Below are 23,906 nucleotides of genomic sequence, written 5' to 3' on the forward strand. Positions count from 1 at the left end.
AAAGATAAACAAAATACAATTCATGTAAGACACAATCGTACAATCGAGAGTTGATTGATGAGGATCGGCAATCGGCAAAGTGGTTTTAAGTAAATAAGTATACACCAAACATTGGGAGGACAAATTTCGTTTCGGCAGTTAAAATTGTCATTATCACGAATATGGTAATTAGAAACTTTCAGAATACCAACTATGGCTAAAATAACAAAAGGAAAAAAAATGTTACACAACAAATAAGAGCGTACAGTAAGTAAGGTTACACAATTGTTTCGACGTGTAGAAAAAACAGAACGCATGTATTTTTCAAAGTTTCCGGTAAAAAACAAAAACTGTCTATAAATTGAAGATAAAAGAAATAAACAAAAAAAACTATTAAAATTAAATTCGTATACCTGATGATCAGCAAAAAAAAAGTAAAAATATTTGATCTTTTTTTCTTTGTCTTTTTGGTGAGAACAAATGCCTAATCTTCCTAGGGTGGGTGAATACTTTAAATCATTTGCCAGACTTGTTATGAATAGTGTTTGAAATTTTTCCTCCTTTAGTAAAATATTTTGTTTGAGATTTTGATTCATAAATCCTTGGGAGTTTCCACACTTTAAAAGTACATATTCTCATCTCCTGATGAAGTTTCCTGAGTGAATCACACACAAAAGTGGCTCCAGAGAAAATTCTCTGGAGCCACCGGTACTTTCTTAACACTAAACGTACCGACACTTTGTATATACCTATTCATACCGCGAGCGGTCAAATGACGGTTTACACTGTTTTCGCTAAAACTTTCTTGTTTCTCAACCGATTTCTTTAAAATTTATAGTTTTGAAAAGCCTATAACGTGACTCAAATATGTTTCTCAGACAGTTTTCAGCTACAATCAATTATTTCAAAGTTATTTCAGGTCCAAGAATTTTTTTTATGAAAAAACATGCTTCAGGAAAATTGTTATAAATCAGTTATTTAGTGCTCGAAAAAACTTCACTTAGTGCCTGAGAAAACTGAAGTTAGAAGCTATATGCTGCACATACGGAAATTTTTCTCAAATTTTTTTTAAGGTCATGCCCACAAAAAATGTAAAAAAGTTGTGTAAAACCCGTACTTTTCAATCAATCAACCGCCAAAGCTGTTCCTGTTACAGTAGAAAAATTTCAAAAAATGAATTGGAAAGTTGACGTAATTTGTCACATTTTGGCATCTTTAGATTTTGTAAAATACGTAACACATAATTTATGACGAATTTCAAAAGGTAGCTGTTTTTCGAACATTTCATCAATTCGGATTTTTGATACAATTCCTACACCTAAATTCAGCTTTGCACTGGATTTTGAGTATATTATTGTAAAGTTTAGGCAAAAAAATTATATGCTAAAGAAAGAAAATTTCATACCGATTCTAGTGACGTATCTACATTGGCGGTGCGATGCTTGACAAAAATATAATAAATATATTTCTGAAAGTAAAACCAGAAAATTTGAGCGAATGCTCGTTTGTTTTTTCGTTTCCTTTCATCTGTCTTCGTGTGCAAAATAGCTTTGAGATATTACCACCCACTGCGCCCGTCTGCCAAGCAAGAATTTGTGCTAAATTCTCAAAATTCAGAAACTACTTCACTGTTTTATTTATCATACTAGTTTATCATATTTTTGCTAAGCATTGCACTGCCAATGTAGTTACACCACTAGAACCAGTATGAAATTAGCTTTCTTTTGCATATAGTTTTATCGCCTAAACTTTACGTTAACATGCTCAAAATCCAGTGCAAAGCTGAGCTTAGGTGTAGGAATTGTCTCAGAAAATCCAAATTGATCAAAAGTTTGAAAAACTGCTACCTTTGAAAATTCGTCATAAATTATGTATTTCGTATTTTACAAAATCTAAAGATGCCAAAATGTGACAAATTACGTCAAATTTCCAATTCATTTTTTGAAATTTTTCTACTGTAACAGGAACAGCTTTGGCGGTTGATTGATTGAAAAGTACGGGTTTTACACAACTTTTTTACATTTTTTGTGGGCATGACCTTAAAAAAAAATTGAGAAAAATTTCCGTATGTGCAGCATATAGCTTCTAACTTCAGCTTTCTCAGGCACTAAGTGAAGTTTTTTCGAGCACTAAATAACTGATTTATAGCAATTTTCCTGAAGCATGTTTTTTCATAAAAAATTTCTTGGACTTAAAATAACTTTAAAATAATTGATTGTAGCTGAAAACTGTCTGAGAAACATATTTGAGTCACGTTATAGGCTTTTCAAAACTATAAATTTTAAAGAAATCGATTGAGAACAAGAATGTTTAAGTGAAAGCAGTGTAAACCGTCATTTGACCGCTCGCGGTATGAATAGGTATACCACATGCGTTATTCGAAAACCACAACACTCAAAAAAAATTTAAAAACGCAAAAATACTTGCATTTTAAAAATAAAAATAGTCCTGTCGTTAATTTGGCGAAAAAAAAATTATATAAGGCGTAATCATCCTTCAAAGTTTAAAAACCGTCATTTGACCGTCCCGGTACGTTTAGTGTTAAATTGATCCTACTTCAACTAACTTTGCATAATTAGGTTTTATTTTTTATCATTTTACGTTGGATACAGTTGGCTTAAGCTAACTAATCATTGCGATAAGAAATAGAAAAGATTAGAACATCGCAAAAAGAAAACACAACAAGAAACCTGTTCATAAAAAGGAAATGAGACAAAGGTTATGTATTTGTGTATATTGTGTATGTAATTTTTTGAAATGCTTCAAACATTTACCGAACGTTATGAAAAGTTGAACATGTACAGATCGTAGGTTTTAGGTATAAAAAAAATCTATTGGCCTTACAAGCTTGCAAAAAAAACTATTTTTTAAAGTTGTTTATAAATTCTGAAAACATGGCTTAATCCATAAGTTAAAAGAAACCAGCAATATATCTTGTATTTTTTTTGGTCATGATTTTTATAATATCAAAGAAGTGCCTCCTTAAAAAGGTAAGTTGAACCTCTCCTTATAAAACGCATCGACTCTTCGCTTCCGATTTCAAAGAAAAATCGATCCTTAATTTTACATCAATAGGGGGAAGTGTTCCTAAATGCGCCTATTACTGAAAATACTTTTTAAATCGAATATTTCAACAAGTCTGTGTAGGAAAACCATATGGAACAAGTATGTTTCCTGTAAATTGATTTTTTTTATGTTGAAATTACTTACAGTATTTCGAAACTCGATTGTACCCATTAAAAGTACATAGTCTATATTGCCGATGCTGTCTATATCAAACTGTGAGGACTCGAGGCGAATATCAGTGTTTAAGACAAGATTACAGTAAATGGCAACATTTTCGTATGCCTTAATTCTTAATTGAAAAGATTAAGTAATGATAAATCAATGCTGTACTTTGAGATAAATAAATGTTTTTACAGATTTTATGGCATACTTACAAAGCGTAGTTTTTTTAGAAATGGTTCACTTTCTTTTGCTGATAGCTCATTTACTAGAAATCGGACATTCGGTTTTTGAGATATTTACGATCCAAGAGAAAAAGAAAAATATACTTCGCACAGTTTCCTTCAAAATCTATCATTACACTGGGTGACAGCCAAAAAATAGTCTGGGGTTTAGATTAGGATTTAGACTAATTTTTGTGTCCCGAGTTAGAATATCACATTGATTTTGCTGTATCAGGTCAACTTTTTGAGATACAGTATTCTAATATCCTGACCTGATTGAACAAAACCATGGTCATTTTCGGACTCAGGGCGTCAATATTAGTCTAATTCAGTTGGAAAACCCTGGACTATTTTCAAAAAATCTTTTTTTGTTACTCAGTGTTATCATTGATAGCTTGATTATTTAAAGAATTACTATGTGTGAGTGATGGAAAAGTATGCAAACACTGTCAAAAGTGTCCACAAAATTCAAATCAAGCACAGTGAAGCACATGATCGTGGAAGTCAAGTCTCATACCAGAATTTATAATTTTGCTATAAGGCTATGGGACAGATGATTTCTGATGGATTTCTGTGACGGTTTTCTGTGACGGTGTTGTCACGACTTTTCAGAAAAATCAAGTAAAATATTACAAATTGAATCGTTTTTTATAATTTCATTGGAGAAAAAAAATTAACAAAACAAATCGGTAGCAAATTATGAATAGGGCAAATGCGCCAAATGTAAACAAACTGAGTTATCAGCTGGGTGAAAAAGAACATTCGAAGACCTACATTTTGATTGCAAAAAATAATTTAAAGGATATTTAGTTTTCGAGAAATAAAGGAAACAAAATAATATTTTTGCTGGGAGCTTATGGGGAGCGCGTTTTTCTCGAAGCAGCGATGTTGGCGCATTCGTCGTATTCAAACTTCGATACCGAAATGCAATAAAATTTCATGATTAAAATATGAGGTAAAAAGTATTATCAACATTCAAAATTTCAAGAGTATGTACAAAATGCAGAAATTCTGTGAATTCCGAGAAAATTTTCAATATTCTGTGGACTGTGGCACATAAAAGATTCTGGTTTTCCTTACAGAGGAAGAAAACGCTACCAATTTAGTCGGTCTCGATTTTATTGCCATGGAAACACCAAAAATGGAAAGCAGTCTTTAGGATGGCACAGGAATCAAAATTCTGCACGAAATTGAAATTGAAAATTTCTGGAATAATGTATGTATGTATGTATAAACCCACCAGTGGCTGATAGATCTTTCGACCCGAGTCGGTACGGGAAGTCTCGATCGCACGTTCAAATATTGTCCATGCTTAACTCACCAACAATATTTGCAGTGCAACCAAGGGGTCCGTTACCACTGGTTTGGGATAGGTTTGACTCACCAAACTCTCTTCCGACTGTTCGAAACAAATTTAGAATTATGAAAAGGAACCATAGTATCCTTCTCATGATTCCATATTTGTCGAGATACTCCGGCTGGCTTGAACCCACAATCCATTGTATGTCAGTCTTTCGTTTGCTTGGTGACCTATCCAACCCCCCACGAATCCCCTTGAATTGAGTTAAGCTATTTTAGATATATGAATATAATATGGGAGAGTGGGGAATCATGGGCCACTTTTTTTCGTTGTTCCATAACTTCTTCGCTATAAAAGATAAAATGAAAATAAAAAATGGTATGGTTTTCTACATTTTCAAGGTATCATAAGGTATTTTTTTATAATTTTTAATAAGTTTTTTTCCCCAAACTCTGACTGTTTGAAAAAAAGCAATATTTTTTGGATTTTGAAAAATGGTGGGGAATCGTGGGCCACCAAATCCAAATTGACCAAATAACATGCAAAGTTTATGAGTTGACCCAAAACTGTGATTTCCTAATTCATTTCGTTATTTTAAAGCAATTTCAGATGATGAAATAAAAAAGAGAGCTGTGTATGATCGCATAGATGCGAAAACCTGGCTCGCGAACGTTTTGGCAAAATTTCTTATATAGGATGGCAAAATATTTTTCATAACTCTTCATTTGGCATAAGAAAACTTTACAGATAGGAAAAACGTATTTTAAATTCTGAATGTGTATAAAAACATAAAATATAGGTGGTTCAAGATGTGTGGCCCACGATTCCCCACAAGCTCTGATTTGCAAATTGGTTACGTTTGAGTGACTTATTGATGTTTCATCAAAAATTCCTTTTTCACGTGAAAGATCATGACAAAACTAAGATCATAAGCGTATGAGCATATTTTTTTATGCACTTTAGGTTCCCCATCGATGAAATTATCGGGTGTTTTTTCAATTATGTAAATATATTTTTCTAACTTTTTTTAGCTTGTTAAATAAAAGAAGCATATGGTGTGTATTTCAGTTAACAACAAATAGAAATATATGCTCACGCAAAGCGACGACGATTGCAGTTGGTTTGAGATTTTTATCTCAACACACATCTGAAATATAAAAAGTGGCCCACGTTTCCCCATGGCCCACGATACCCCACTCTCCCCTACATTTGAAACAACTTACCATTTTACCATTTGTAAAGGATACTTATCTTCAAACCATAAAAGGCATCGTGAATATTTCAAAGGTTTGACTGGTCGCAGCATGCCGAAATTGCTATATCGATCGTCCAAACACATTTTTTTTCTACACCAGCATTATGAAATTTTCTCCTCCTTCAACAACACTCACACACGATTGAACTTCAGTCAATGCCATACTTGAAATAGTATATGTTCCCATTATTTTCACTTCTTATGCCTTTTTAAATATATTGTGAACCGAAGAGCCTTCACTAAAACACATCACATATCAAACGACCCAAGCATTAGGAAAAAAAAACAACTTGCTTCCCGCAGCATCAAATCAATCAGGATGTATACATGCTCATCACTCCACCGTACCAGTTTCAGCTTTCTGAACAAACTAGAAACCATTTCGGGAACTTCCACCGGTCACTTTTCCAAACATTTATCACTGATTCGTTCTAAATTTTCATCTTTAATTAAATTTTATTTAAATTTTTGCGAGACTAAAAAAAACGCGTGCGTTGCCCAAAAGTCATGGCCCTCTTCCTTAAAAAAAATTGTCTGGATTAAATAGAAAAAAAACTTCAATAGATCGAAAGATCGCGTCGAAAATAAACCGATTTAATCGATTTTTTGCAGGGCTAAAGAATCGATCCAAAAAATCGAAAATTTAAGTGAAAAAAATCGATCTCGCAAAGATCGATCCAAGATCTTACACATTTGCCGTTCGGGTCAATATGAGCCGAGAGTTTGCGCGCGTTTCCCTGATGACATTTATTAATCGGTGTGCATGATTTTAAATTCATTGCTTAGGAAATTTATTCTTGTTGCTGAATCTATAATATTTGAGTTGATGCAACTTATCCGAACGTCTGGAATCTGCTCCGAACCGAAAAAAAAACACCTGATGTCATATCATAATTCCCATATCTTCTAATCACTCTGGCATATTGATTTTTTTTTTATAAGTTTTAAAATTGTGAAAAATAAATCTTTTCAATTATATTTCAAAACTGAGGGTCATTTTAAAGTTTCGGCCACTAGCCAGAAATTTCCGAAAACAATTCTATTTTAAAATTTTTGCTTGCAGCGCTGTATCTCATTCTTAGTTGAACCGAATTTCAAAATTCAAATTTTAAGTTTTATTTGAATAACATGATCATCATTTTCACTGAATACACATAGTATTTCCAACATTACTGTTATACGTAATATAAGAATGAAAACACAAAAAATCGTAGTTTTAGTACCCTGCTGTTTTGATAGCGCATTTCTCATTTTGTGAAGGTGATTTCTTAAAACTTTTCATCAAACCTGCCCACTTTTTATATACCCAATGATAGATTAAAATCTCTACAATCGATTGATATGCTTAGGTGGTTTTTCAAAAATTTTTAGCAACGTTTTGCGAATTCACTAAAAGATGTCGGAATTCGACATAATTTTTATTGAGTTTAAATTAACAACTGGAACTGAATTTAAACTGATTCGGAATCAATAGGAAAACGCGTTTATCAATTTGAAGAACTGAAGTGTATTTCAACTGGTTTGAAAGGCTATTAAAATTGGACTGAAAAATAACAGCATAGGTAACAACGGTTTGTTAGGTTGCTCTTAGCAATGGCTTGGTTGGTGATGAGGCGATCGCTACTATGAACTCAACTATTTTCAAACGTTTTGTAGCAAGCAGCACAACCCCTCGGGAGAACTTAAATCGAACAAAATCGATTGCTCTCTCGGTCGTGCTCTCGAAATTTGCGATACTGAAGGAATCGCACGCATGGCTTAGTAGGGTGGTTTCTGATGATACGTAAGAATATTTTTACGTAATTCATAATTTAGTCATTGTCTTCATAATTTTGATTGTTTTCAGCTTTTCAAAGTTACAGAGCCCTAGTTCAGAATTAATTCAATCTTTAATGCATAGTGTGCGTTACGTCTAATAATCTTTTTTTCTATTTACAGAACAACAACTGATTACAGAACAACTATCTCGTCTGTGTATTTTGATTGAAGAATGGTGAAAGTGCAAAAAAGTTATACAAAAAGTTCCTGAAATATATTCACCTTGTTTAAACAACAGTTGAGTTTCATTTTTTAAACATTGCATAAATCCGATTTCAAATGAAAAAAAAAACTAACCAGGGAATAGTGTAAGCGTTGCTAGTCGTTCGAAGGAGGTCGCAGTGTTCTTTCTGTAGATTTATTAAATAATGTTGCAGTGGTGTTCGTGGGGGTTAAGGGTTTCTCCTTAGCAAGGCAATTCACCAAGCCACCCTAACTCGGCGAACAACACGGCGAAACAGTTCGTTCGTCAACCCGCCACAAGAGGGCCTCCAGGAGATGTGAGCCGCCAACGTAAACGGCGATGTGGCGAAATGGCGAAGCGAAAAACGTTCGCGAACTGATCACTAAGAAGGAAGGCTTTAGTTAAAAGTACAGAATTGTGAACTAAAAGTCGAATTGTGGGAATATTATCCATAGTACAAGTTCCATCAATTCAAGGGACAGGAAATATTCCACTAGACAGGATCAACCCTTAAAACGACCAGTATAGGCGTAACTTTGAACAACAGGTAACCATCCGCCATTTTATTGTTGCCCAAAATCACCATCCCCCTAATCGGTTCCTGAACATTAACAGGACCCCGCTGTTCGAGTTTAAAACTCTCTTAAACTCAATCCGAGAGCGCCTTGCGCGACGCCCTACAGCGTCGACCGACAACCGCTACAACGTCGGTTTGACCTGCACCGGTACCTGGTTCAGCACCCAAGGTGGGATCAGGTACGCACTTGCCACGTGCCGCTTCGCTTACCGTCGAAGAACCAACAGTGCCCGGTTCAGCACCCAAGGTGGGGCCGGGTACACTCAGCGAGAACCAGCTGGCCTCCAAGCTGACCTCAACGAACCTGAGCTCGACGCCGAAGGAGGAAGGAGGAGTACATTCCCGCGTTAAAGGTTAGATAGTACTAAGAAAATGGTGGGTGGAAACTGCAAAATTAATAAAGGTACCAATTGTTAAGCCTAGGAGTTTTACCTTAGTCTTCCCGAACTTCCTTGCAACATAGTGTTGAATAGTAAGCGTGCCGACCCTAGGGATCATTAGGGGTTCACAGCATTTTCTACCGATTGGCTAACAGCCAGTCTTACAATAGGTTAGCAGAATTCACTACAAACCACAGAGGGAAAATGTTTCAAGCTAAGAAGATAATTTCAAAAGTTCCTGAAAGTTACATAAAACCGTTTATAAAATCGTTTCGAATATACATGAAAATTTGACAGTTGTTTTCCTGAGCTGTTTTGTTGTCCTAAAATCGTCCTATATTTTCAGCAGTTGAAAATACAAGATGAAATCGTCCCGACCACAGGAGAAAAGATTAGTGTGTATACTTTTAACGCAATCAACCGTCAAAGTTGTTCCAGTCACAGTCGAGCAATTTTGTTTTAGCCTTTTCACAATCCAGTTCTATCTCTCTGGAGCCACCAAAGCATTGTGGAAGATAAAACTAATACCAAACTTAATTCACGGTGATTTATTGTACATATATTCAACCTCCGGGAGGCCAGTTGAATGTTGGTTCAACTGTTAAAAAACGAGAAAATGCAGATTAACTAAAAATTTTGTCAAAAGATTTTTAGAATCCAATGATGTAAAAATGTGGCAAACTTATTAAATTAGCATTCCACTACTCGAAATTGCTCTCCTGCTCTCCTCCTGCTTGTCAAGGCTTTCATAAGCTTTCATTGGAATTTTATTTTAAAAAAATCATAATTAGAATTTAGAATCAGAATTAACATTCATATTCAGAGTTTCTGCCTTCGGACGTGTTTTTTTTTTCAACGTCGATTTTTTCTGGTTTTTATTTTCGCGAAAATCAATTTTGGTGAATTTTTGGTGTTAAGAGACTTCTATTTAGAAAAATACATATTACAAAATGATTGAAATGTATCCAAATAATTGAAATAGAATTGCTTTTATTTCTAAATTTGGTGTTCTTTTGTGCTTAGTGAATCGTGCGAGAAGAAAATCAAGCATTGGTGAATCACCAGGTGATAGAAAAAGGAATTTTAGTTCTGGTCGTTGTGATTTTTATTCTTAAAATCAAATACATAAGTTAAGTTTCGGTTGGAGGGATATTGATGATCTTTTGATTGTCCATCAATCGATGAGTGTATTTCCGTTTAAATTTTGGTTCTCGTAAAATGCTCATGTAGAGTTCTCCGAGTAGAAGAACGGAAAAAAACTGGAAATCTGAGCAACATTTTCTATCGACTCGTATTTTCTTTTTTTTAGTTCTTGGCAGAGCCGGTTGACAGTTACAATTGAGGGAACAGTGATGTTGAAAACATGTGAATGCAACCAATTTCAAGATGACCGGGACCAGGAAAAATAGGGAGATAGCACCAGCGGAAACCTTTGGGGTTTGGTGAGATCGTTTCTGTTTTAAAATTTCTCCTTTAACGTTAATCCGTCCCAGATTTTTCCCAATAACAATCAATCAATTATTATAAATTATAGCAAAATATCATATGAAGCGTTCGGCAGGGAACTCCACGCTTCATTCCTCCCTTGTTCCTGTATCTTTCGCGGTTTTCGTCACATGGTTGGCCTGGCCGTAGTAGAATCTGCAATGCATGGTGTGCAGGGCCTATCTGTTAGCCACACGCATACTGCCTTAATGACTGTTGAGAGTGAGAGTTGTCGGAGTTCGATCCGATTCTAGCTCTCCGCTACAAAGGCAAGCATCATTGCCTCATTCGCGAGTCATCTCTCGGATAAGCAAGTAGTGTACCCTGTGCCCGCGTGTCGGGTGATTTCCAGTCGAAAGATAAGCTTGCACAATGGCGACCTAGACAGGTATGCCGGTTTTAAGTTAAGTCAACCGGTGGGAAAAAGTGAACTTAATATTTTGGAAATCACCCTACACGCATGAAGTGTTAAAAGTTCAAAGTAAGTATAAAATAAAACTGAGAGAATCAAGAAACAAAAAGCGCGCTGAGAGTCCGCTTCTGAAATTCCAAAAGTGCGTTGAGAGTCCGCTTTTGGAACGGAAAAAATAATAAGAAGAGCGTGCTGGGAGTCCGCTTGAAATAAGAAGCGCGTTGAGAGTCCGCTTCTAAAATTTCAAAAAAGCGCGTTGAAAGCCCGCTTTTTGAATATGAAAAATGGAATAGAACACGGAAGCGCGCTGAGAGTCCGCTTTTTGCAAAAAAAAAAAAAATAATAAAAAGAGCGTGCTGGGAGTCCGCTTGAAAAAGAAACGCGTTGAGAGTCCGCTTCTATAAACAGAAACAACAAAAAAGCGCGTTGGGAGTCCGCTTTTGGAATTTGGGAAAAAAAGTAATAAGAAAAAGGTAGCGCGTTGAATGTCCGCTTCTCAAATAAAAAAGCGCAATGAGAGTCCGCTTTTGGAATTGACAAAAACCTAAAACAAAAATGTAGAGAGTTTTGGAGAAAGATGAAAAAAATTGAAAACGAGGCGAGTTGACAGAGTGCTTCTAGAATTACGGTAAAAAAGTAAGATATTGAAAAACAGCTTTTGGAAAAATTATTCGAACTTGAAGTTCACTTATTTAGGAAAAAAATCCGTTTGGGAATACATATCGAGAACTAATCTAAAGCGTATTGAAAGGATTGGCAATAAAGCGTGTTCAGATGAGTATGACACTAAAAACAAACACACGTAAAACGGTTTTGGGGCTTCTTTTATTTTTTTTTAAGCAAAGGCGATGAGAGCCGGAAAAGTGAAAATGAAGAAAAATTTAAGTTCTGTGTGAGGAGATTCCAATTCTGTATAATCTAGAAGCCGTTATGCGAGTTTATTCATGAAGATGTTGAAAGTTGAAACTAGCGTGCTGCAAAAACGCTTGCAAAATGAACTGACTAGTGGATATTATGTCAAAACTTGATAAGCGTAGAAACAAACTGATAGATGTGATGAGACTGTAGTGTTGATATTTACATGGAAGCTTGCCGATTAAAGACTGGCAACTAGACAATTTTGAATAAGTGAGTAAGAAATGAGAGGAATCAATCATATTCAACCAATAATAATTTGAAACAAATATCGATAGTATCAATATCGAAAGATCGACTCGATATATAAGTGGAAGATATTAAAGTGAAATACGACAGCAGACAAAATGGTTTCGATGGTATTTTGGGCTTTGAGCCTTATTTAAAACATTTAACAGGTTCAAACTTCCTAAAAAAATACTAGAGTGAGGCTTATTAACAAACAGGAAAATGAATGATGCAATAAAATGTTGAGAAGCTCCTCGAACAATTTGATGTAGGAATTATCCAAATTCATAAAATAATTATGGTTTATTTTCAATATTGGTGCTACGAACCAGTCTGTTTGTTATCTCCGAAGAAGGAGTGTTTATCGGTTATTTAAGAAAGATTGTTATCATATCTATGTTTGTATAGAAAAAGAAGCTATCTCGATTTTAAAATCTGGTCACTGAAATAGAACATGCAAAGTCAGTGCCGTATAAGTGAGAGACGATGATTTGGTTCTTAGGGGGGAAAATGTAACTGAAATGAAACCAACCATCTTATTGTCATCTTTTAAGAAAAATTTGATCTGATGAATAGCTTTCAAAACACAAAGGTTAGATTTTAGGGAAAACGAACAAGCAATACTGGAAGTAAAACCGAAAAAGCTAGAGCGAATATATGAAAACAAATTTCATTATCACGCCGATCTTACAAAACGTCTCGGTGGTCGAGTGGTTAGCGTGGTAAGACGGTAATCGCTAGGTCCACTGACGGCATGGGTTCGATTCCCATCTCGGTACTGGGTGTTAAATGTTAATCTTAAGTTGTCCATGTCATTTATTCAGTCTGTAAAGCCTTAATCGGCTAAGACGGTGTATGTCTTTTTAAAACGATGGGAGGGATATGTATATCTCTTGTACTCGAATGAGATTAGCATTACAAGCATTTTATGCTTAGACCATAATCCCGAATATGACTCTCTTTTACCGAAAATGCCCAGATTTTCTAGCTTGTTGCAAATTTGGTTGTTTTTGAGTTAAGACATTCACATATAACAAGAACGCTTTTCCACCACGTATTACTTAAGTAAGATCGGACAAAAAGAATCGAGTTAAATTTATGATCAGTTAAATAGTAATGCATACAAGCGAGATTTTTAGCTCTGGCGCTAAAGAATCATATTCGGTACATTAATATTGATCTCTACAATTAACAGAATTTGCAGTCTGTAAACTCTGTGTGCTCTGAGCAAAAAAATCAGAAAATTAACTGTATCTAAGCAGTAGCTGGATGATTGGTCAAAAGTCTGTGTTTCCGATCAAATCAGGGCACCTGGCAACCCAGCCCCGAACACCTAAGGAACGCAACCTAGTTTGCACCAACACTGATAGAACTCCTCGTTTGCTCGGGTGGTCTGGGTCAGGATTCCCGCTCAAGCCGAGCCTCGTGTTTTTTTTACACATGCAAATGGCGGTTCCCTTCGGTAACACGAACCGCTTATCTATGCTAACGTGTCGTGTCGGAGTCATTTCTTTGCAATGCTCCGCTCCATCAGGCCGTTGAGAGAGGCAACACACACGCAAATAAACGTTGACGATTGGCGAGCGATTTTGATCAGTGAGTAAAACAAAAAGCTCTTGCTCAAGCAATTGAGCATTGAAGCTTTCGGAGTTCTAGAGCGAGAAAAGCAGAGAGTCAATTCTCTTTTAACGATTATAATCATAGTTGCCACATTAATAGACTTATCTATAGAAAAATGCAGATTTTTGAACTCGTTTTCGGTACAGAATCTGTACGCACATATGACAATTTTTTGAAATTTGGTGCAGATTATTGGCATTCGCTGTAATACATCACTGGAGCGTTAAATGCAGCATTCAAATGGTTCTGACCGACCAATTTATCACAGTGATTGATTATAGGGACTACAAGATGAATAAGTTTTAGAAATTGTATCAATTCCAAACATTGGAGTTGTACAATAGTTTAATCTCCGTGTTAATTGCAATTACTGGTCTAAATTTTCATACATCGGCGAATGCTTATGTGAATGAAGGACATATCGCAGATTAAGCTTTTTGCTTTGAATGCCTGAGATTTTTCGAGCTTGCTGGTTCATATATTCTAACCCTTTGAGCATAAAGATGCCTATTTACCGGATGATAAATTGACAGGGGAACAGCTCATTCGCTACAAATCTTACAATAGCTGATTTAGCAAGTCTTCAGCGCAATGAATACAGCACCTCTTATTTTGGTGGTATGGTGTTACAAAGATTGAGATAATTTGAGCTTTGAGTAAAATCAGTAAATGATAATAATAATAATAATAATAATAATAATAATAAAAATACCGTTCTCAAAACCGAAACTTGTTTTTGTGTTTCTGATTCGATGTCTGAGGAAAATATAACCGATTTGATAGGGCAAAAAAAAAACAATTCCTTTTTCAGCATAATCAAAGTTATGTTAATAATTTGTGCAATACCTCCGTCTGTAGTGAGGACATTCTTGAAAAAGTTGAATGTTTAACAGATTGGTGGGGATTCGATAAAATTATTACCACCAGCCGAATAACGTATGTTTCCACCTGTTGTAATCATCTGCACATATGAATCTTGTTGTAAGAAATACAATGCCTGTACGATTTGTTATCCAAACAATGAATTGAACACGAGATAATTTTCCTAATTAGAGGCTTGAATATAAAAACAAAGAAATCTTATAATAACTGAATAGCAATACCATGAATAGTCGTCAATATCTTATAATGTTTTATGAAAATGATTCGTCGTTCTGGGAAGTTCTGGATGCAAAAAAATGGTGTAAATTGCTCATAAAATCAATACAATTTGTTCATGCATTTATGCAATTCATTTATGTGTTCTCGTAGTTCAAAAAGTCATTTTCTGGTTCGTTTATAAGCAATCGATAACAGCTTATACCGACGTATACATTATTTAATTCTTTTTATTTTGGCGGTAGTTAACGGTTGTTGGATAGCCACAATATGTTCTGAGTTGTTTTGTCAGAAAAAGGCACCAAGGAGCAAAAGAATTCGTAGGCTGGATTGATTATTATTTTGTAAAGACTTGCAGACATGGCACATGTAGTTTATAGAACCTTAGCGCCTAAGGAGGTTTAACGTTAGTTTGTGGCTTTTATAATATAAAAACTAAAGGATGAAAAAGGGATTTCAGGAACGTACAGCTGTCCGGTATTTAAAAACGGAACACGTTGTCAGTAAATCTTACAAGAGAAAACTTTATTGCAGCGAATTGGATGACCAAATTTTTTATATTACATGAAAAAATGCAATGAATAATCAACTATGATAAAAACTCAAATTGTTTTTGGTTAATAACACCCAAATCGATGATATGATCAATACAAGGCGCCCTATAGACTACTTCATGTTTGTGCAAAGTTATGAAATTTCGTGATGGCGAATACCATTTCCATAGTCTATGAACAGTTTAGTTGAGCGCGCAATCGCATTACGTGGAATCGTAGGAACAGAAATTTCTTGGGAGATCGCCTTTTGTGGTACGGTGTTGTTTGAACTTATTTCAGTTCATTTAGTCCACCCCAGCTCCACTTATAGAACGGATGTGAAAACACTTATTGCTCGAGCCATGAAGAAAATTGTTACTGCGTCTTGTAGCAAATGATGATATCTTTTGATTTAGGAAGGAAGAAAAATATTAAAAATAATTTGAAGTTACTAAGAGCCCAGATTAATTCATTTGAGCATGAGCACTTGAGCGAAACAAAATGGCTGAATTGAGGGAATGCACAACATTTCAATTTTTATCAAAACACGTGTCTGTTTTTTTTCATTAGAGAAGAAGGAGGGTGTGCAGGGCCTATCTGTTAGCCACACGCATACTGCCTTAATGACTGTTGAGAGTGAGAGTTGTCGTCGATGTCGGAGTTCGATCCGATTCTAGCTCTCCGCTACAAAGGCAAGCACCATTGCCTCATTCGCGAGTCATCTCTCGGATAAGCAAGTAGTGTACCCAGCGTTACCACATATACAGATTTTTCAGGAAGTATACAGATTTTTTAGAAATTTTCAAACACAGAATCTGTATATACAGATTACAGATAATTGGAAATTTATACAGATTTCATACAGATTTTTAGAAATTCAGATACTTTCCCAGATATTTTGATTATACTTCGAGTCAACCAATAACCATCTATTATGATGACTCAATCATCCATCAATTTACATGCTTGCCAATACGGAAAAACTTCCAGATTAGAGTTCGGAACCGTTACGATGCAATACAACAAGTAAAGGGTTGAAGAAAGTTTTAAAACCTCTGTTTAGAATGATATACCAAAATTGGTCATTGCATTATAGGGAATGTAACTTTCAAAGCATAAAGACTATCGACACAATGTTCAAATCCCAACTGATTGTTAAACCCCAGAAGAACACTGATCTTTATATTTAACGGAATATATCGACCTTAATCTTTGCGTGACCTTATTTTTCGCACGTAGCGGACATGTATTTTGTCCGTTACAATTAATCGGACAAAGTTTAACCAACAACGGTTTGCGTATACAAAATAGTAGCATTATAAAAAGCTCACCGTAGTCCAGCGTAAGTATCCGGAATGAAATTTTTTGATACAGATTTCAATACAGATTTTCGAGATTTTATACAGATTAATAAGATTTTCTGGCTCGAAAATACAGATTTAAATGTGGCAACGCTGAGTGTACCCTGTGCCCGCGTGTCGGGTGATTTCCAGTCGAAAGATAAGCTTGCACACATGGTAAAATGTAACAGATAATACGCTAAAAAGAAAAATGAAAGACGTAATTCTACCATTTTCCAGGATGCCTACATGTTTCGGCCATGATGATGTAGAAGAAGAATTTCTGCCTTCGTTCTGCGTAACCTGGAAATCAATTTTTCCATTTTTTTCCACTTGACGTTTTTGCAATAAACGCTCGTGAAGTTGAGGAAAAATAAAACTTAAAGTTGCAATAAGTTGGCTAAGAAAAGTCGTAGAATGTTGAAATCTTGTAAAAAACGTGTGATTTGAATGCCCAACAAATTTTTAAAATATTTCATTCATTCATCTCATTCCTCATCTAACTACAGTTAAGTTAAAAAACTAACTTTTAAATAACTTTCATAATAAAACCTTTATAACTCTCTTCTGTACTTGTGCTATGAAATAAAGCTCTATCTATTGAAACAAAAAAGTTAGAATTTTTAATTTTTTTTAATAGCGGACTTTGACTAATTTTTAACTAATTTGAAAACATTTTAGAAATAAGATAAAAGGCTGAGGCGTTTAGAAAAAAGTTCCACTTTTAGCCCTTTCGGACCACTGTGCAATGGCCGCACATTTAAGATATTATAGATGTTCTTTGTGCTGTTAAAAACGCGTTATTTTGTGTGATATGGAAAAGAAAAGCATTGAAATTTAGTTGGAAAAAGGTCATGGAACGTTTGAAATGTTTCGATGGAGAGCTCAAGGAAACTAAATAGGTAAATCCTTATTAAAAATAGAGCCACGATAAGCTCAACAACAGGTGGGTAACTGACAAAACTAAAACACGATTTAAAAAAAAGTGATTTGCTATTGGTCTCGCTTGGTATCAGAATCAAAATTTTGACATTTTACCGTGTAAACTCTCATCAGTATGAAATTTTACTTTAAATAAAATTCAACCCTCTAATAGCGTTAAATAACTGAAATCCAAAATTTGCTCAATTTTTTAAAGAACTCCACAAAAATCATTCAGAACATAATCATTTTTGTACTTTTGTTTTCATAAACAATCTAGATGAGTAGGTACACCACTGACTTAAAAATAAGTGCATGAAGTTCTGCTTACGTTGCATAAAAATAGGCGAAACAGAAATACTTTTCGCCCAGCAGTATGCAACGTCAAGCAAGTCGTGCGACCAACATCCCTCAAATTTAAGTTTTTTTTTACCATATTTAAGCTTTTTTTTTCGTCAGATTTAGGCTTTTCAGCTGTTTCAGCTCACATTGAAAAAAAATTGTTGAAACTAAGTAGTCTAGGATAATTGGATATCCTTGGTTACCCTAAGTAGCCATGGATATAACAAAGAGAAAATAAATTTTCACTTGTTCTTCAGACTTTGACCAAACCACACGTTTTTTCCTTTAACTCTCAAGTGGTTATAGGCCCAGCGCAAAACGTGGTCACAGCCTGAAAAGTTTTTCAAGAAATCAGCAAGTAGTTCATCAAGCAGATGTCATTAATCCCGAGGGACGATCCGAGCAGCAGTAACACGGGTTCAAACGGAACGAGCGATCATCGGACGAACGCGCACAGGAGCGGTTCAGGCAGGACGAGGATGAATTCTGGAAGCGACAGAACAGCTGGCGAGAGAGACAGCTTGCGGGTCGGCGGTCCAGGCCCATCTCGATCCTACGGTGGTGCCGTTAGTTTTCCCGCAATCGAGAAGCTGAAAGGTCGTCAAAACTATGCGTCGTGGTCATTTGCGATGAGAATGACCCTCTTCAGAGAAGGAACGTGTGGTAACTTTCGGATATTACGGAGCAAATAAAACAACGTGTTTCTCGTTTGCCTACACACGACAGAGTTGCCCGTTATATTTCTTTTTCTCTACATTGATATTTTAATACACGATCAAATGAAAGTAAGCTTATTGAACATAAATATAAATCTATAGCAATTCTCCCCCTCTCAGCTGAAGTGTTCTAACTTGACAAAACACTCAAATATTCCTACATGGATCAAACTACAGATTTAATCTAGAAGGAGCTTTTATTTGTCTAGCTGAACGTCTTACATTTTGAAACCCAGTAGTTTCTAAGCATTTTGGAAGCTCTCCTAACGAGGGTTCAGTACCGCTATGAGCATTATTGTCAGGGGATTCAGTTTTCTGAGAAACTTCATGAGATTGAGGAGACAACGTGATGGTTTCTTCAAGGTGAGGAGTCGGAGAAGAGTTGTTAGTTTCAAAGGACCTTTCAGGGTTTTCGAAAGAGGGACTTGGTTTATTACCTCTAATGCGGAGGTACTCATCAAAAGAACTTTGGGAAGCATCCAATGGACCAGGTCTCAATTGATCAATATGACGCTTCCATACTCTTCCATCATCAAGTTCAATCTCGTAATGTAATTTCCCAAGCTTATTGCAAACCGTACCAAATTTCCATTTCTCGGAAGCAGAAAGGAAATCACGAGCAGCAACTCTACTGCCAACCTCAAAGGAACGAATGGGAATATCTTCCCCTCTGGTCATGCTATTATTTCGCTGTCGTGGAATCATATGGTCGATACGAGTTTTCATCTGTCTGCCAAAAACAATCATTGATGGGCTTTTCCCAGTTGCAGGATGAACCGTACGACGATATGCTGACAGAATGTCTAACAAGGTCCTTTTAACCATCGAACGCGGACATTTAAGAGCTTTTATCTTATCCTTAAACGTTTGTACGTAACGCTCAGCTTGTCCGTTCGTGGCAGGATGGTAAGGGGCACCAGTCTTATGAGTAACTGTATTTGCTTTCAAAAACTTTTGGAACGCATCGGACATAAACTGTGGACCTCTATCAGTTACCAACACCGAAGGTATACCGTACCGAGCGAAAAACTCGTGCATATGTTCAATAGTAGTTTCTGTAGTAATATCGTTAACAACTTTTACTTCGGGCCATTTAGAGTACGCATCAACAATTATAAGGAAATATAGACCCATGAAAGGGCCAGCAAAATCGGCATGAATTCTCTCGAAAGGTTCATTTGGTCTTTCCCAACAGTGAACAGGAACAGGTATAGGGTTCTTTCTCACTCTGGCACAATCCAGACAATTTTTGGAAATCTCTTCTATATCGCGATCAATGTTTTGCCACCAACAGTAAGATCTGGCTAGGGATTTCATTCTTGAGACTCCAAAATGCCCTGAATGTAGCTCTTGTAAAACACGATTACGCAAAGAGGGTGGGACATAAACTCGTAAACCTCGCATGAGACAACCATTTTGCAAAGAAAAATAGGTTTGGTCTATTCCAAACCGATCATGTGGTCCAACGAATCGGCCAGTTGATAGAGCTTGCATTAAGTTACGCACTTCGTTGTCTCTCGATGTATGGTGTTGGAGCTCATCAACTGAAACTGGTAATGTTTGTATTCTTTCTAATTCCAATACGTCAGCCACTTCGAGATAGTCTTTGCTAGAAGGATCAGCGATTGGTAAACGTGACATGCCGTCAGCGTTTGCATGTTGCTTAGAGTTACGGTAGCGTATTTCAAAGTTAAAAGACTCTAGAAATAATGCGTAATGTTGCATACGTAGTGCTGATAATGCAGGTAACCCCTTTTCCGGAGAAAATATTTGAGCCACAGCTTTATTGTCTGTTACTAATGTAAATTTGCGGCCAAACAAGTACTGATGAAACTTCTTTACCCCATACACTATAGCGTATGCTTCCTTATCCACCTGTGCATACTTTTGTTGTGTAGAATTGAGTGTTTGAGAAGCATATTGAATAGGCCGTTCATTTCCATCAGGATACATGTGGCTCAACACTGCACCCACGCCATATGGAGAAGCATCTGTTGCTAGTATAAGCGGCAATTTTTCGTTATAATATGCCAAAACTTTATCAGATTGCATTTCGGCTTTTACCCATTTGAAAGCATCTTCGCATTTAGAATCCCAAACAAAAGGAGATTTATCTTTCAACAAATTATAGATTGGATAGATTTTGCTGCTGAGATTTGGTAAAAATCTCCCATAGTAATTTACCAATCCTGTAAAAGCACGAACCTGTTCTCGGTTTAGAGGCCTGGGCATTTCCTGAATAGCAGCTATTTTCTGCTGCATTTTGTGTACCCCATGGCGGTCTATGACGTATCCACAATATTCTATTTTGTCTGTGAAAAATTCGCATTTCGATAAATTTACCCGCATATTATGGTTTTGGAATCTACGTAAAACTTCGAATAGGGAGTTCATATGAGATTCATCATCAACACCAGTTACTTTTACATCGTCTATAAAAACTGAGATCCCTTGAATTCCACTCAAAATCTGAGAAATTTCCCTTTGGAATATAGCTGGACCAGAGGCAATACCGTACATCAAACGAGTGGGTTGAAATAAACCAAGATGAGTGTTAAGTGTTAGAATTGGTTGATGTTCTGAACGCACTTTCATTTGTAAATATGCCTGAGCTAAATCTATTTTAGAGAATTTCACACCTCCACTCATATTTGCAAATAGTTCATCGATGGTAGGTAGGGGATATTCATCAACAAGTAGACATTTATTGACAGTCAGTTTGTAGTCACCACATAATCGAACCTTATCAATCGATTTCATTACTGGAACGATGGGCGTCGCCCATTCACTGTGGTTAACCTTCACCAAAACACCATTTTGAACCATATTGTCAATTTCCTTTTCAACGATACTCCTAATTGAGAATGGTAAAGTGCGAGCTTTGAGAAAAACAGGTCTACTATTAGGTTTTAAAGTCAACGACGCATGGACATTTTGCATAAGACCAATTGTTTTCTCAAACACCGTGGGAAACTTATTCATCAAAACGTGTGTTATATCATTACCATCATAAGAGTAAGACACAATATTATTAATGGTTGCATTCGAACAATTCATTACCTTATTCCAATCCAGGGATAACTCACGCATCCACTCACGGCCGAGTAAGGGATGTCTATTCCCTTCTACTACATACAAACGTAGGATCTTGGATTGCCCATTATAATTATAATTTTGCCGCCGGTCGTGGCCTAGAGGATAGCGTTCCAGTCTTCTAAGCTAGAGTCCATGAGATCAAATCCCGATCACGGCACATATAGTACTCTTTCTCTGGTCTGGTGGTTTTAGCATTTGTAAGATGCTAGCCATAATATCCTTGAAAGATGTACACCTTTAGAGTTAAGTAAATTAGATCTCTTCAAAGAAACATGAAGTTTCACTGAGATCCTATATGTGTGTGTTCGTTTTTAAAAACCTTAACTTTGACCATACCGTATACAGAAATTTTGCTCCCACAATAACTTTTTAACCCAAGACTTGTTTCGAACAGTGGCACGCCACAGAGGAATTTGTTTTTGTCAACAATGCTCATAAGGGATACTGGTGACCCACTATCTACCTCAAATCTGATTTTGCTATCTCCTGTTTTCAAGTTTACAAAAATCTTAGAATAAAGTTTATCATCATTTATTTCGCAAACATCAAATACACAGATATCATCTTGTTCCCCATTACCTTGTAATTTTTGTTCAGCTTCATCCTCAATCATGTTGGTGTGGTACTTTTTAAAAGGCTTATTTTGAGACTTGTACTGAGAAGACTCTTTTCTGAAACTGGCTCCTTGTCTCATACAAACCTTCTTAAGATGGCCCTTTCTATTGCACCCTCTACAGTATGTTCCAATGTGTACACAACGATTCGCCAAATGTCCTTCTTTTCCGCACCTGTAGCATGTATTGGTAATCTGCTCTCGACGACCCCTCTGTGTAACATGATCCACTTCTTCTGCCTTCTCCGTTAAGTTCAGCTCTTGAAACTTTCGGTTTAACAGAGAGGCTCCCTCGCCGGAAATCTCCATGGAAACGGCCACCTGTTTTGCTTTCTCGAACGTCAAATCCCTTTCTTCAATCAAACGCGCTTTGATTCTTTCATTTTGCAAACCGAACACGAACTGATTTCGTAAACCCTTCTGGAGGTAGTCCTCAAACTTGCAATATTTCGATTCACGTTGTAACATGGTTGCGTATTCCAACACTGATTGATTTTCAAGCTGCTTTAGATGTCGAAATTTCCACAACTCTACCATTTCAAGTGGTTCCGGGTCAAAGTATTCTCCCAACACCGTCACTATTTCTTCATACGTTTTGCACTCTGGTTCTGTGGGGGCTATGTGATCGCACAAGATGTTGTAAGTTTCAGTGCCCATGTAATGCAAAATCAGGTTTTTTCGACTGGCCACTGGAACACCAAAAATCTCTAAAGCGCCCTCAAATCGCTTTACCCATCGCGACCACTTTGTTTTGATTTTATCAAAAGGTTCCAACGCAAATGTTGGAGGCACCACATTAGCAATTTCAGCTCTCGAGTTAGTTGCCATTTCTGAGTAATTCACTCATACACACAAGCAACATAAACAGCAAAAGTGCAATTGCCAGTACCCACACACTAGAACTAGTTTTCACTTTTCTTCAGCACTAGTCCGCACAAGCAAAATGGCTTCCTAACCAAGCAGCAAACTTCTAGACATCGGATTAATCAATTTCCGATCACTTTTATTTCCATTTTCAGCCTCAACGACCCGTAACCGTAATAAGCTAATCGTTTCGCGTGTGTCCGAAATTATCTCGTCGCCAAAACTGTGGTAACTTTCGGATATTACGGAGCAAATAAAACAACGTGTTTCTCGTTTGCCTACACACGACAGAGTTGCCCGTTATATTTCTTTTTCTCTACATTGATATTTTAATACACGATAAAATGAAAGTAAGCTTATTGAACATAAATATAAATCTATAGCAGAACGTGGCGTGCCGTTCAACCATTCGAAAACCAGGAAGTGGATCCGGAAATGAGCGTACGGGCGCTGGCGACGATTTGCCTGTCGTTAGAGAAGAATAACTACAGCATCGTGCAGAAGGCAACCGGCGCGAGGGATGCATGGGAGCGACTCCAGAGGGCGTTTCAAGATAACGGTCTTCTTCGAAGGTGTGGCTTGCTGGATCGTTTGACATCGGTGAAGCTGGAGCAGCATGGTTCCGTTGAAGACTACGTGGACGAACTAGTCACAACGGCGAATAATCTGAGCGAGATCGGATTTGAGGTGAACGACCAGTGGCTTGGGTCGTTGCTACTCAAGGGGCTCCCATCGTATTACAATCCGATGATTATGGGACTCCAAGCATCTGGAATCGAAC

The sequence above is a fragment of the Uranotaenia lowii genome, chromosome 2 (genome assembly GCF_029784155.1).
Source record: "Uranotaenia lowii strain MFRU-FL chromosome 2, ASM2978415v1, whole genome shotgun sequence".
Lineage (NCBI taxonomy): Eukaryota > Metazoa > Arthropoda > Insecta > Diptera > Culicidae > Uranotaenia > Uranotaenia lowii.